At 48.9% G+C, this 16,712-nt stretch overlaps 1 long non-coding RNA gene across 1 annotated transcript; it reads left to right on the forward strand.

The window, feature by feature from the left end:
- The first annotated feature begins 217 nt into the window (after positions 1–217).
- Positions 218–1,607, forward strand: LOC123169018 (uncharacterized). The gene is made up of 2 exons (XR_006484606.1): positions 218–1,298; positions 1,398–1,607. It is a non-coding gene; the product is annotated as an uncharacterized lncRNA (long non-coding RNA).
- The last annotated feature ends 15,105 nt before the right edge of the window (positions 1,608–16,712 follow it).

The following is a 16,712-nucleotide window of genomic DNA, read 5'->3' on the forward strand; positions in this document are numbered from 1 at the left end:
AAAATTCAGAGATACACGAATCTCTGAATCTATTTTGCGCATTATGTAGTTCATTCATTCAGGCTGGTTCCATGGCCTCCCTGGGCGGCTGGGCCGGCAGTGGCAGGACAGCAGCGTCCTTGCTCCTAACGCTACAGGTCGCCGCCAGTCCTGTGGCATGAGTAGCAAGCCAGCGGGCGCATGGCAACATTATTTGGCCCGAAACCACGCGACGCGAGCCTGGCTAATCCAGCGCGTTGGAAAGCGACTCTCCTCACCGTCTGGATTGAACCAGTCTCTGCCTTGTTCAGTATTGTTTCTACAGTTTGCAGTAGCTTCAGACACAGTTTAACAGCACGAGTTGTTGCCTCGTGGATCAAATTCAGACCCGACGTTTCAGTATGGTAGATAGAGCTCCCTCCCGACCCCGTGCGGCCGCCGCCGGGCCGCACCGGGCGGCCACCACTCAACCTGCCCCCGACCCCCGCGCACCCCCCCTCCTTCCGCCGCCGCCGGCAACGTCGCTGGGCGAAGGCCCTGTGGCGCGACGGCGGCGGACCTCCTCTGGCCCGAGATCTGAGGGGGCGACGGCCTTATTTGGATTTCCCTCCCGACGAGGATGGCGGGCAGCGGCGGCCGGGGCGCGACGGGGGGCTTGGCTGCAGCCGTCGGGATTAGTAGGAGATGGCGGCAGTGGCGGCCGGGGCGCGTCCCGAGCTCGATCTAGGACCTTCGGGGCTAGGCGGGCGGATGCCGTTAACTGTTGCATCTCGTCGGATTCAGCAACGCCTGGCTGAAGCACTCCGGGTCGCATCGCATCACAAGGATTATGGCGGTGGTGGTCATCTCCTACATCAGAGGTGGTCGACCTGAGGCTGGGTGATCGGATCTCGAGATCTGTAATCTAGACCCGGCTGAGAGTCGCGGAGACATAGTTGCTGGTGAAAACCGAGCCGATGACGGGCGATAGCGGCGTTCTGCGTCGTTACCTTGATGAAGGCATCATCCTGTAACTATTGTCAACCCACTCGTGCTGCTCCGGAGGACTACTGTCAACCCACTCGTGCTGCTCCGGAGGAAAACCTAGGATCTTCGGTGGAGATGTCCATGACATCATTGTCATGGACAGATCGCTCTTGGATGGAACTTTCCAGACGACTTATCTTGGGCAATCGGATGAGTTCCCATTACGCCATATACTCCTCCCTTGCTTGGATTTTGGGCATAAAAATTAGATGCTTACAAGTGCAATGTGGACGTGGTAGGAGTACTCTCTCAGCGCAAAATTGAGCAGGTCCCAGCTCCCAGCTGAGGAGTCTGTACGTTCTCCAGCTCCTTTAGCACTATCGAATAATCATTTTTTGTGTCCTTAATTAATGTTCTTTGCAAAAAAGGAATAATTGTTAACCTTTTTTTAGGAAGGGGGAATCAAATGCAAAAGGCTGAAGCCCAGCTGGGACCGGAGGCGGCATAGGAACAAAAACGGCTACTGAATCATCAAGAGCATGAAAAGAGATGATAGAAAAGTAGTTGCTGATTAAAAGGTTTAGTGTCTTTGAAATGCATACTTGGCCGAGAAAATTCACTGGACGATATTTATTTTATAAAGGGAGAAAAGAAAAAGACTTGTCTTTTTCGTTCATGATGAAGAGTTCTCAGTTTCTACGTTACACGACGTTACACAGCAGCGGCAACTCAGATTGCGGCGGCATCTTTTATTATTTTGATTCGATGATTATCCAGGACATCTTGGAGACGGAGATGTCGCAGAGAATATAAGCATTGCATTCTTATGCGACATTTCCTAATTAGGAGAGATAAGCACAGCAAGGGATGCGAATGCCTTGGAAGATGAAAATTCAGAGACGCATGCATCTCTGAATCTGCTTTGCCCAGCCCACTATGCCCAGAGCATTGGAAAGCGACTTCGTGTGCCGTGCATGATCTGAACCTGTCTCGACCACCGTTTCCTGCACGAGAAAATTCCGCCACCGTTTACCAGCACGAGTTGCTGCCTCGGGATCAAATTCAGACCCGACGTTTCAGTATGGCAGATGCGCCCTGCACAAGCCCACCTCTGAGCTTACCAACGTTTCAGAGTCCCTGCTATCTGTGTACATGAACTGGTAAATTGGCTGCTCTGGTTTGCAGAGGAATCAGAGCAGCACTGTTCGTACAAAAATGGCAGATGGTGTACTCAGAGAATAAATCAAATCTCACATGACAGAGGTTTCAGTATGGTACCGTTGCTCTGGCCGTGACCACAGTATTGCCCTTTTACTCAAAGAGAATGAATCAAATCTCAGGCCACATGTAATGCGCGGCATTCGTGACTGTCAATCAAGATTTCAACCTATAGCCCAGATCGTACTCCGTCTCCGGTTACAAAATAGCCGAGACGCGGGTAGACCATACTACATAACTCGACATGTAAATCATTCCTAAACATACCATACGGGAGATACCCAAGGGGAGCTAATGAGGAAGCGTAAACAGTTTTACCCTAATCCTCCAGGGGTATGCATAAAGACAAACACACCACTTCATCATACACCCATATTTAAGGTAAAAACAAGAAGTGTCTGAGTGCACGGATCAGGAAGTAACAGATCGATCATGACTTGGAGTAAATGTTTATTTGCGGCTTCATCAAACAATCGAATTTGAACACACAACCCAGAAACTATATGGAACATTAAACCTGGAGTGAGCAATAACAACCTAGAATTCAGAATTTCGACCAGCGCGAGGAGCATGTGTACATCTAGTACATTGCAGAAATCAGCACAAATGTGATAGCTGCGTTGGACTTCCTCAGTACATGTACACCCAAAATCCAAAATCAAGGATGTAAAGGCTAAAACACTTCATAAGTCAAAATGGTAAAACGAATGTCATCTACAATCACGTGACAAACTGCCAGCGTTGGACAACGTCAATTTGGTACTATCGCAGCCTCACGTCTACGGTTATGGGGTTATGGCACTTGATATCATAGTTCAACACTTTCACTTGCCTGATAAAAATAGAGTGGGCATTAGCTAGCTTAGAATTCAATAGCTTCAGGAAATGAGGGAAATGATTTGGAATACCAAACAACTTTCGGTGGTATTTCCTCAGACCTTGCAAGTGCCAGAATTTTCCAGAAGAAAATTTGGCAGCTGAGTTGGAGATTTCAATTCCACCAGGCAAATTAAGATGTGCGATGAACTGCTCAAAACATATGTATCTCTGTAGACTATAAAGGTAGACTGGTGTCCCATCAAATACTCCCTCCGTCCAGAATTATTTGTTGCTTAAACTTTTTTTGACGAAACACAGCCAGTGCTGATTTCATTCATTAAGAAGGGCGCCAATAGATGGCACTGAGAGTTACAAGTGTGAAAGAGAAAATAATGAAGGTAAAAGAAAGAAAGCTAAAGGGCAATGTTTCTAGCTAGTCTGGAGGCATGCACATTGCCCCGGCTAGACCGACAAGCCTCCAGGAGTTGAGCTCGTTGTGGATTTTCTCTATTAGTGTTAGGCTATTTCAGGGCCCTGTCGCTCAAACTGATGATTTAGCATCATACGTCTAGATACATTCGTTTGAGTGACAAGTAATTCCGGACGGAGGAAGTACAATGTTTGACATACTACTATCCTATCCTGACGTATATAGCAATACGTTATCCTTGAGACTCAAGACAGAATCTGAGGGTCTAAAGCTCGAGTTACAGGATAACATTCGAGTTCTTTATCGAGGTGTTAGAAAGTTAACGATAGACATATATTGCTTACACTTAAATCTGAACGAAAACTGCTAGCAAAAATAAAATGTCTAATATGGATTGGAAACTCATTATCCCAATATCTGTACATTACATCACCAATGAATTATCCTGGTGTGTTGACCTATAAAATGCAATCAAGAAATAAGCATGTGCACATGGCAAACATCGTAAACCAGACAAAACTATTGCTATGGTGGAAATAGGTATAGCTAGACCAGAGTACAAATGAAATCAGAAGAGGTAAACCTTGCAGGATCATTCTTTTGGTTCGACCCCTCATTTACCGCAGAGATTTTATGAGGCCAGTTACCAATCACATTATTAATCATCCAAAAGATATATAGTAGCATCATGCACAATGTAAACGATACCACAGCAAGACAGTCTAGAAAGAGGCAAAACTTGCAGGGTTATTCTTTCAGATCACATCCTTCTTTCATCACAGGGAATTTAGGAGGCGAAACCATCATAAAGGGGCTGACAGTATAAAAGTATGTATCCTCTTGTGTCATCTCGTAAACCTTCTTTAACACCTTGCATTTGATATCAACAAGGTAAAGGACGTCGTCTATCTCGATGAAAAGAAACTCAGCATTGAACCCAACTGCATGTACCGCTAAGTAATAATCATCCACATCCACCAACATGTGAATCGGTATCATATGGTTACCAAAAATCTCACGTAAACAAATGGTATTGGCAAGGAACCAGTTGGGGACGCCATTGCTATCCATCTTGTGGAGCCAGATGCGAATTTCAAGGTCCTTCACATTGATCAGATGAACCCCAGAATGATCTGCAAGCGACAGCCTGCCACGCCACGGCAACGCCTCTTCTGGGAGGTTTACTAGCGACAAAGATGAGGACGCAAGATCTAGCACAAATAACTTATCAATCTTGCCCACGGAGGCCAGATTATAGACCTTCCCGTCACCAATCAAACTAGGGAATTGTAGTGAGATGCCAGTGATTTCACTTACAAAGGAAAAGTAGATTTAGATAGCCCAGATATCGTCTTGTAACACATACACATGCACAGCTGTCTGCTGCCCTTTAGAGGCCAGCGCCAGATAGAAGGAGGACAGGCCATCGCCTCCACCGTCGAGGATGATCTCACCTTCGTCGTATGTGAAGCCGTCATGGAAGCTGCTGTCGGGAACTGGTGGGAGGATAGTCGTATATCTCGCAGGGTACAGGGGGCAGCGCACAATTCGTTTGGGTTCGTTGGTGTCCATGAAGGATGTGAGGAGGAGGAGGTCGTTCCAGCAATCCACGTACAGCGATCTCGGTGGGCTGTCGCTGCCCAAGGTGCCCAAATCAATGTTAGGGCTGCGGCCGACGGCGGCAAGCTCAGGGGGCTGAGGCACAGGCACGAACTGCGGGGGCTTCCTGCCCGTTGTGCGGACGTAGAAGCCGAGGAGTCTGGGTGGGTGGAGATCGCGGAAGCGGTGAAGGAACACGGGGTCGGAGGCGAGGCCGAGCCAGCGCTTGCAGACGAGAGCGGCGTGGACGAGGCTGGTGGGGAACGCGACGCGAAGGAGGATCTCGCCGAGGAGATCGTCGTCGTCGAGAACGGCTGAGGTGGCGGCTGCGGCCGGTGGCGGAGTCCCGAAACCATCCATGTTTTGGTGATTTGATGAGATGCAACTTGGGCCAAGAAAAAAAAAGGAAGGGGACTGTGTTTTTATATTTTTTCGATGGGGTTTCTTAGATAAAACACCCGTACATGTCTTATTTGTACCCGTATTTATTTATTACAAAGAGTTTTTTTATCGCACACATATATTACTCACTCTATCAAGAAATAGTGATCTAAATGCTCTTATATTTCTTTACCGAGAGAGTAATCAGTAACACAAAGTACAATTGTACACATACATGATCTATGTCTAAATAACTTTGCGGAAAAGACCCATGTAAGAAAATATTACAAACAAGTCTAATGAAGACCCTGCAAACAACCAAATCTAAAATCACCGTCGACCGCCAGCGCCGATGAGACACATACCGAGGGAAGAGATGGAGCACCAGCAAACCAAACTCCAGGCCAACGCCAAAGCCTTGTAGGCATTGTGAGCCAAAGACAAGATCTGCAGAACATGCGCTTGCGCTTGACGATGTGGCATGTCGGCCGAGGATGTTGCTCGCGCCGACCTGGATCTAGAAGTGACGTAATCCGCCACTATTGTCGGGAAAGGAAGCCAAATCTGCTGCCGTCGGGCTACTAACCATGTACCAGCATCAACCTGTCCCACTTTGTCGGCGCTGTCATGAGTGACGACAACCGCCAAACACAAAAAACATAAGGCTTACCAGTCCGAATGAACGACAAGCAAACAAGACCATCGGCTAAGCGGCGCGGTCAGAAAGAACGTCGCCGTTGTGAGGAAGAAAATAAGGCCATATTATTCGATGTAGCACCAACCTCACAAAATTGATGCTACTAGACAAAGCCAAAGCCCTAAATCAATGAAACGGTGGGAAGTGAAACAAGATCTCACCCCCTCCTCCAGCCGCCGGAGCAACGGATAGAGAGGGTGGAGATCAATGCCTCGCCGGCGTTCAAAGAACCGCATGAACTGTCGCCTTTGTCTTAAGGAACAGAGCGAAGTGGTTTGGGTAAACTAAAGCAGAGAGTTGCACATACAACGACAAAGAAAACAATCACCGTAAAAAACAAAAAATTGCACGAAGTTCCAAAGTATTAACTTTTTCACCATCATTCTAGCATCTTGTTTCCTTTACTGTCACCAAGTCACTGCACAAACGAACGTGTTGCTGTTATAGAAGTCGCGGAGGATGCTTTGGAGCTGCCGGGAGAGGATTTAGGGCACGAAAGTGCGGGGGCACATGGATTCGGTGCCATTCATTTGCGCCAGCCGGCCGCAAGGGTGGTCACCTCGTGCTTCATCTCCGTCGAAAGGCGCTCCCATAAAGCGTTGCACCTGCAGTCATGGCGGATGTAGTGCAAGGGAGGAGGTTGTGAAGCGGCTTGTGTTGTGGCGTGGAGTAAGTCGGGTGTGGCCGCCTTTAAATAGCTGATTCCGGTGAGGCCAGGAGTCCAGGTGCCTCAACGCGCGGCGCCGGAGTGGGTTTCTCGACCGGCGAGCCTGCTTAATGACGGCATAAGGATGGACGGGGCATTGAATGGGCGTGGTCAATATCCTCCCATCCCCTCCACTAACGTGTCTCTGGCATTGAACATGCGCGGGCATCAGGGTCACATCAGGGGCGGCGCCTTCAAGACCCGCGTCAGTGAGACGTCACGTCCGCTCTATGAGCAGTCTTCAATGAGGAGCGGTCGCTCTACAGCAGCATGAATGTGGGCAGCTGACGCCGGACGGGAACATGCGCGGGCAAGGAAGGACGGTTTTCGGTGGGGCAGTGTGATCAGAAGCGGGCGTGGCTACTGTTCGGAAGCCCACAAAGCCCCTCCCGTTTGTCTCCGGTTTAAGGGAGAAAGTGTGTCAGATCCGCCTTGCGGATTCATGCAGAATATTGTTGGATGGCACAACACATCCAGACTGCGCGATCCGGACATACGCATGCAGTTTGAGGATCGGCGTTTGGAGATGCCCCAGGCACAAACTTGAGCAGGTCCCAGCTCCCCGCTGACGGAGTCTATAAGTTCTCTAGTTCCTGGAGCGCTATCAAATATTGTTTTTTTTGTCCTTCACTTTCTATAGAAAAAGGAATAATAATTGTGGAAAAATATGAACTACAGAGGTGAGCTGCTTTCCACTATGGAAAGAGGAATCAAATGCAAAAGGGCTGAAACCCAGCTGGGACCGGAAGGCAAAAAACAGGGGAAACAGCACGAGTTGTTGCCTCGTGGATCAAATTCAGACCCGACGTTTCAGTATGCGCCTTGGGCCAATCTTGTAAAAGATTCATGATCCTGCACATGTTTCTCCTCTGAGCCTACCAACGTTCCAGAGTCCCTGCTATCTGTGTACCTGAACTAGTAAATTGGCTGCTCTGGTTTGTAGAAGAAACAGAGGTGCTCTCGCAAAGACCCAGTACTGCCCTTTCTTCCAAGAGAATAAATCAAGTCTCAGGCCACATGTAAAACGCAATACTTTATCATTGAGACTCAAGACAGAATGACTACCAAGATTCTGAGGGTCTAAAGCTCGAGTTCCGTTGGCTAGTATATGTGTACAGGAAGTCCCTGGTAGTATATGTGTACAGGAAACAGAGGTGTTCTGGCTGCTCAAGTTTGCAGAGGAAACAGAGGTGTTCTCCCCTGCAGAATACAACAAGTATCTATGCCGAGCAGCACTTTGAAGTGGCAGATGGTCAGGTACCGTTGCTCTGGCCGGTGATCACAGTATTGCCCTTTTACTCACAGAGAAAGAATCAAATCTCAGGCCACAGTAATGCGCGACATTTGTGACTGTCAATCAAGCTTTCAACCTACAACCCAGATCTTATTCCATCTCCAGTCACATAATAGCAGAGACATATGATGATTAGATAACACGATCTCCTAGACTTGGAGTAGATGATTATTTGCGGCTTCATCAAACAATCAATTTTGAACACACAACTGAGAAACCATATGGAAGTTAGTGGGCAAATAACAACCTAGAATTAAGAATTTAGTCCAGCACAAAGAGCCTGGGAGCGTGTGTACACTGTGTACATCTAGTACATTGCAGAAATCAGCACAAATGTGAGAGCTGCATTGGTCTTTCTTAGTACATGTATATCCAAAATCAAGAATGTAAAGGGTAAGACAATACATAGGTAAAAATGGTAAAACGAATGTCATATACAATCACGTGACAAGCTGCCACCGTTGGACAACATCGATTTGGTTCTATCGCAGCCTCACACCTACGGTTATGGGATTATGGCACTTGATACCATAGTTCTACACTTTCACTTGCCTGATACAAATGCAGGGGAAATTAGCTAGCTTAAAGAATTCAGTATCTTCAAGAGATAAGACAAATATTTTGGAATATCACACAACTTTCGGTGGTATTTCTACAGAACTTGCAAGTCCAGAATTCTCGAGAAGCATATAAGAAAATTTGGCCACTACTAAATATTTTCCCACCAAGTAAATTAAGATGTGCCATGAACTGCTGAAAACATATATATCTCTTTGTAGACGAAAAAGGTACACTCGTGTCCAACCAAATACAATGTTTGACATCCTATTGTATTATGATGTACTCCCTCCGTTCCAAAATAGATGACTCAACTTTGTACAAACTTTAGTACAAAGTTGAGTCATCTATTTTGGAACGGAGGGAGTATATAGCAATACTTTAACCGTCCTTGAGACTCAAGGAAGACTGACTACAAAGAATCTGAGTGTCTAAAGCTCGAGTTAGAGGATAACATTTGAGTTCTTATATAGAGGGGTTAGAAAGTAAACGCTAGACATTGCTTAATATTAAATCTGAATGATAGCAGCCAACGAAAACAAAATGTCTAACATGGATTGGATACTCATTGTCCTGATATATGTACATTACATCACCAAAGATTTATCCTGGTGTGCGGATCAAGAAATAAGCATGTTGACATGGGAAACATCATAAAACCAGATACAAATATTGCCATAGTGCAAATAGGTAACTAGACCACATCACCGCAGTACTAAATAAATCAGCAAAGGTAAACCTTGCAGGATCATTATTTTTGTTCGCGTCCTTAATTCATCGAAGGGATTTTATGCGACCAGTTACCAATCAGATTGTCAATCATCAAAAAGATATATAGTAGCCAGCATCATGCACAAAGTAAACCATATCACAGCTAGACAGATTAAAAAGAGGCAAACCTTTCAGGGTTATTCTTCCAGAACGCATTCTTCCTTCATCACAGGAAATGTAGGAGGCCAAAGCATCATAAAGGGGCTGAAACTAAGCAAGTAATTATCCTTTTGGGTCACCTCATAAACCTTCTTTGCTGCCTTGCCCTTAATATCAAAAAGGTAGAGGGCATTGCCATCTGTCTCGATGAAAACAAACTCAGAATTGAACCCAACTGCAAGTACCTCGAAGAAATAGTCATCCGCATTCTCCAATACGTGAATTGGCATCACATGATTACCACATATCTCATGGTTAGCATGTCTAATTTTGGTTTCCTTTAAACACTAGTACTCAATGCAAGTACTTGTTACACTATAGTCTCTGAATTGTTGTAATATACTTGCACATTCTTATTTATCACTGCCTTATGATTCCCACTCCATGCTATGAACATGATTACTTGATGTTAGTCCTTCAACATCTGTTTTACCTAAAAATGGAAGTTGTTGGTACTTGGGTGATTTGTCGAGTAAATGATGATTCCATACGATTCTTCTGTTATCTGTTTCAGAATAGAGCTTCTTTAAAACTGAGGTTCAGCCGGTCAGAACTCAGTTGTTTGTTTCTGTGCTTCCACGGTTTGTTCATATAAATTGAAAAAATGTCTAAACAATGCTGTCTTGCTTTCTAATCAGGTACTCACACTTGGGACAGCTTTGAGATGCGTGTGCACAAGAGGGTGATCGACCTTGTTAGCTTCCCGGATGTTGTCAAGCAGATCCCCATTGAAAGGTTGAGGTGACCATCAGCGACCAGTCGTCGTCGTGAAGGTAGCCAAGGACATGCAGCTGTTGGTGATGGGCTCCGTTAGGATGCCCACCAAGGTGCTCAACATGACCACCAGGAAGTCCCCTCTGTGTCGCAAGGTGACCTGGTGGTGGTGGTGTGCCGCCTTGCTTCCGGCGCCAACGAGATAATGGGGTTGTTGCCTTGTGACCTTGTTGTCAGCTCCGACGATTCTCCTCGGCTACCAGTACTTAGGCGAGTGATTTAGTGCCAAGAGATTCATTTTCATCTCTGTTGGAATATAATAACAAAAACCGATGTAAGATGAAATACTTGTCATGTCAAAAAAAGTTTATTGCTGAAGAACTGGCAGGATATTAATTGTATGGCACTACACCCGCTGGAATTTTTTGAACATCTGGTTAACCTAAAAAAAGTTGTTGTGTTTAGGTGATGTGCCGAGCAAATGATGATTCCATATGATTCTTCTGATATATGTTTCAAAATTGAGCTTTTCTAAAACTGATGTTCAACCGCTCAGAAATAAGTTGTTTGTTCCTGTGCTTCCGCTGAAGTTTATTATCATTTTTTTTTAAATCTTGGTCTAACAATGTTGTCTTGCTTCCTAATCAGGTACCAACACCTGGGACAGCTTCGATATGCGGGTGCACAAGAGGGTGATCGACCTTGTCAGCTCCTCCAACGTTCTCAAGCAGATTGCCATCGAGAGGTTGAGGTGACCATCAACGAGTAGCCGCTGCGAAGGTAGCCAAGGACATGCAGCTGTTGGTAATGGGCTCTGTTAGGATGCCCACCAAGGTGCTCAACATCACCACCGGGAAGTCCCCCTGTGGCGCAAGGTGACCTGGCAGTGGTGGTGCACCGCCTTGCTTATGGCGCCAATGAGATCGCGGGGTTGTTGCCCTGTTACCTCGCCGTCAGCTCCCACGACTCCCTCATCAACTACCACTACGTAGGTGAGTCCCTGGTCTCGCCTTCCTCCTCTATCTGCTCTGGCACACCTAGCCTTTGAGCTGAGTGATTTACTACCAAGTGACTCTTTTTCATCCCTGTTGGAATATGATAACAAACACCGATGTAAAGATGAAATACTTGTCATGTCAAATAGGTCACTGTTACTCATCCAAAAAGGTTATTGTTGAAGAACTTGTTAGTTTGTTGGATATTGATTGTATGCCACTACATCCATTGAAATTTCCCTGAATCTCTTAGATGCAAAAATATCGTGAATAAATACTACAATGGCTTATCAGAAGTAAAATGTCGTGGTTTTGGCCTTGCTTTGTGTGCAGCAATGTAACACATTTCATGGACATCCAGCACATGCATATCCTAACTAATCCATGGAAAATGGTGGAGCATTTAACAGAACGCCAGACCCATCTAGTAACATTTTGGTTATATTAATCAGGAGTTTGTGTTCCAAGTGATGGAAAGTACTGAGACTTCGAGGTGCAAAACTGAAATGATTTTTGATGTTGCTATTCCAGCTAGATAGTCACACTTGTATTTCTGTCAGTTCCATGTTATGGTATTCAGTCCAGGAGTCCTTGATGTTCCAAATATATTTATGCCTTTATATACTTTGAATGATCCTGTAAAGGCCAGTATCACTGCATGTGTATGGTAATATTTATAAACACTGAAAAGTGAACCCTGTATTGCTCTTCACCCGATCACTTTAATTAAAAGGATTTAAAATTGGTAAATATAAAATATGTGAGTCTAAAAGTGAAGACTAGCAAAAAGAACTGAATTTTTTATCTAGCAATCATATATGTTAAGTTCAGTCCTTGAGGGAAGTAGGGATTCAGATTAGTTTAATTAGTTATCAGCGGATGGTTTGTTGATCATTACTGTTTTCATACGTGTTCTTCATGCTCTAGTATGTATTGTGTGTCATGCTGGATACATGGAGCATTTACTTTCTAGAGTTCTCTCATGTCTAAAGCATTGCTTATTTGATTATACCGACACCTCGTCACCTCACTGGACGTTGTCAAGCAGATCACCATCGAGAGGTTGGGGCGACCATCAGCGACCAGTAGTCGTGTGAACGGGGCCAAGCACGTGCGCGTGTTGGTTAAGGGCACCGTGAGGAGTCCCACCAAGGTGCTCAACACCACCACCAGGAAGTCCCCCTGTGGCACAAGGTGACCTCTCTCTCTCTCTCTCTCTCTCTCTCTCTCTCTCTCTCTCTCTCTCTCTCTCTCTCTCTCTCTCTCTCTCTCTCTCTCTCTCTCTCTCTCTCTCATCTTTATTGGATCCCATTTACTTGGTTGATTTGTATTAGTTGCCTGGGTTGTTCTGGCATGCTTTTTGTAATAGCTGTTACTTGTAATAGTTGACAACTTGTTCGGGCGTGGCTTTCTAGTAGCTGGAGTCCATTTCTGTTCTGCTGGTGTTGGTGTTGCACTGTAACTTGCGAAAATGATTATTGTTTTATCAGTTTTCATGAGGGATGAAAACTGGGAGCTGTGCTCCTTAATTTGAAAAAAACTGTCAAGAGTTTGATGAGGAAGGGCAGTACTGGAATGAACTTGGTTGTTTTTAGTTGCTGCTGTCTACTTAGACTAGATGATACTTGATCCTTTTTCCAAGGCATGTGTAATGCAGGTGCTTGACAATTCATATAGTCCTTGGGTTGTGACAGGAGGTGACACTACCGGAATAACTGCTTGCGCCGACGGCCTCATCTATGCCGACGGCCCCCGTCGACATAGATGGACCTATGCCGACGGCCAAGGACAGGCCGTAGGCGTAGAAAAGCCGTCGGCGTACATCCATCTATGCCGACGGGGCCGTCGGCACAGACGAGGCCGTCGGGACCACTTGAGATACGCCTACGGGGACCGTCGGCATAGGCGCGGCCGTCGGCATAGCCCGGGCCCACCTACCCGGTCAGCGCTGACCGTTTGACGGCGTTGAAGCTACGCCGACGGGAGGTAACGGCGGCCGTCGGCATATCTATGGCAGAGGTATGCCTACGGCAAGGCCGTCAGCATAGACCGGGCCCATGCCCCTCTGCCACGTCATCGATCCGTGTGCGCAGCTATGCCGACGGCATATGTTTATTTAGTTTTATTTTTAATTTTGCTTTATACTATCTATGGCGAAGGTATGCCTACGGCATAGCCGTCGGCATAGGCCCCTCTGCCACGTCATCGATCCGTGTGCCATGCCACGTCATCGATCCGTGGGACTGCACCTCCGTGTGTGCACAGATATGCCGTCGGCATACATTTATTTTACTTTATTTTTTTATTTTTACTTTATTTTGTTATTTTTTACTTTATTTTAGTTTTTGTTTTTGCATAAGATAATTTTGCCTTATCTAAAAAAAATACCCCGATGGTATATCGATTGCCCCCCGTTACGAACGTCGCTATCGCTGTGTCACGAAGGGGGGAAACGGTCGACACGGAGGGAATTCTGGTTGGTGGGGGGATTCGGGGTGTAGCTATGTCACCGAAACATCACACGGGTCCCCATGCATATGTGAAAGTGTTCACGCATGAGTAGACGCCCGTCTTGGGGCTCCGCGGTGTGCCCCCCTGCACGCAAGGCAGTGCCGCCGTCACTTGGAGGGGGCCAAACCCCGGAGACGTGTGCCGCCTCTTCGAACATGCCACCACACCGTACGGCATGTATGAGGTCCCGGTGCGACGCTCGGGTGGCATTGCTACCCCCGTAGGCCCCCCGTCCCGCCTAACCCTGTAGCGTTTGACCACGGGATCTAGCCCTTTGACTTTGCACGGACGGGCTTTGAGCAGTGGACCTATCCACCCGGTTGTGTTAGGTCAGCCCATAGGAACACTTTGGAGCAACATCCGGGCCAGACCCATAGCAAGATCCCCTCCGTGTAGACCCGACGCGTCCGTTTCCCCCCTCCAGGTGCCGGCGGCGGCGCCGTCCGTGGGGGGGGGCAGACCCCGGAGACGCGTGCCGCCTCTTCGGACATGCCACCACACCACCCCGCATGTATGAGGGTCCGGTGCGACGCTCGGGTGGCATTGCTACCCCCCCAGGGCCCCCGTCCCGCCTAACCCTGTAGCGTTTGACCACGGGATCTTGCCCTTTGACTTTGCACGGACGGGCTTTGAGCAGTGGACCTATCCACCCGTTTGTGTTAGGTCAGCCCATAGGAACACTTTGGAGCAACATCCGGGCCAGACCCACAGCAAGATCCCCTCCATGTAGACCCGACGCGTCCGTTTCCCCCTTCCAGGTGCCGGCGGCGGCGCCGTCCGTGAGGGGGGGCACACCCCGGAGACGCGTACCTGGCGTTTGCACCCGCCACAACATTTCCAGACTTGTGAGAGGCCGCCTACGCAAGATTTGGCGGCATAGCCCCCGGAGGCCGCCGGCCACAATCGTAGACACGCGAAGAGCAATCTGCGTAGAGGGAATTATTCAGATACTACTCCATCACCAACAATTATGAAAAATTACCATCAGTCCTACAACACATGTGCCCACGTCGTGTAAAAAAACTCATGATTTTATCGCGCTCCGAGTATTTATTAATATTCACGCCGCATTGTTACCGCAGAACGTCTACTACCGTGTCATCGCCGTTCGTGATGGGGGCACACCCCGGAGACGCGTGCCGCCTCTTCGGACATGCCACCACACCACCCCGCATGTATGAGGGCCCGGTGCAACGCTCGGGTGGCATTGCTACCCCCAGGGCCCCCGTCCCGCCTAACCCTGTAGCGTTTGACCACGGGATCTAGCCCTTTGACTTTGCACGGACGGGCTTTGAGCAGTGGACCTATCCACCCGGTTGTGTTAGGTCAGCCCATAGCCTGGAGGGGGGAAACGGACGCGTCGGGTCTACACGGAGGGGATCTTGCTATGGGTCTGGCCCGGATGTTGCTCCAAAGTGTTCCTATGGGCTGACCTAACACAACCGGGGCTAGAGTTCCACTGGTCAAAGCCCGTCCGTGTAAAGTCAAAGGGCTAGATCTCGTGGTCTAACGCTACAGGGTTAGGCGGGACGGGGGCCCTGGGGGTAGCAATGCTACCGGAGCGTCGCACCGGGCCCTCATACATGCGGGGTGGTGTGGTGGCATGTCCGAAGAGGCGGCACGCGTCTCCGGGGTGTGGCCCCCCTCACGGAAGGCGCCGCCGCCAGCACCTGAAGGGGTGAAACAGACGCGTCGGGTCTACACGGATGGGATCTTGCTGTGGGTTTGGCCCGGATGTTGCTCCAAAGTGTTCCTATGGGCTGACCTAACACACCCAGGGGGAGAGTTCCACTGGTCAAAGCCTGTCTGTGTAAAGTCAAAGGGCTAGATCTCGTGGTCTAACGCTACAGGGTTAGGCGGGACGGGTGCCCTGGGGGTAGCAATGCCACCGGAGCGTCGCACCGGGCCCTCATACATGCGGGGTGGTGTGGTGGCATGTACGAAGAGGCGACACGCGTCTCCGGGGTGTGGACCCCCTCACGGACGGCATTGCTACCCCCCCTCGCCCACAGGTACCCCGTCCTGTCTATCCCTGACATAGACGACCGCCGGGTCTAGCCCTTTGACTTTCGCCGGACGTGGCATGTCCATCTATGCCGACGGCTAAGCTCCAGTGGCATTGCTACCCCCACAGCCCCCGTACCGCCTAACCCCCAGGGTCACGGTGTCACAGGCGTCGCACCGGGTCCCGGGTCCCATACAGACGGTAAACTAAGAATCTAAAAATATAATAATTGAATTGATTAAAAACTCCGGTATTCATCATTGAAAATGTACTATCACTGTGAACCTTTTAGTGCTCGGGCACCGGGCCGGCTGCCCGGGCACTGAAAAGTTCACAGTAATTGTCCATTTTCTTCATATAAGTCTAATGAATACCGGAGCTTATAACGTATGGATTAGTGAACTATTTAAACAGGTCAAATTGCTTTGCCCCCGGCGAGGTGAAAATTGTGGTTTGCATATATGCCGACGGCCTAGCCGTCGGCATAGCCCTCCCATCTATGCCGACGGCCGGGCCGTCGGCATATGTCCACGTTATCCACTCCCCCCGGGCTGCTGACATGTGGGCTGAGCCTATGCCGACGGCACCAACCTTATCCCCTCGGCCACCCTCCTCCTCCACTCATTTCTCTCCCTCACCGCACCCGACCCCGACCCCTACCGCCGCCGCCCACCTCCTCCGCCGCCCGCCCTGAGCACGCCACCGCCCGCGCCGCCCCGAGCACGCCGGCGCCCGCGCCTCCCCGCTCCGACCCGCGCCGCCCCACCCCGAGCCCGCCGCCGCCCGCGCCTCCCGGCCCCGACCCCGAGCCACCCCGCCCCGACTCCGCGGCGCCCCGCGCCGGCCCCGCGCCGGCCGCCCCGCCCCGACCCCCCTTCGGCCTCCTGCCCTGACCCCGCGCCGCCCCGCC

Source organism: Triticum aestivum, chromosome 7D (assembly GCF_018294505.1).
Source record: "Triticum aestivum cultivar Chinese Spring chromosome 7D, IWGSC CS RefSeq v2.1, whole genome shotgun sequence".
Taxonomy (NCBI): Eukaryota; Viridiplantae; Streptophyta; class Magnoliopsida; order Poales; family Poaceae; genus Triticum; species Triticum aestivum.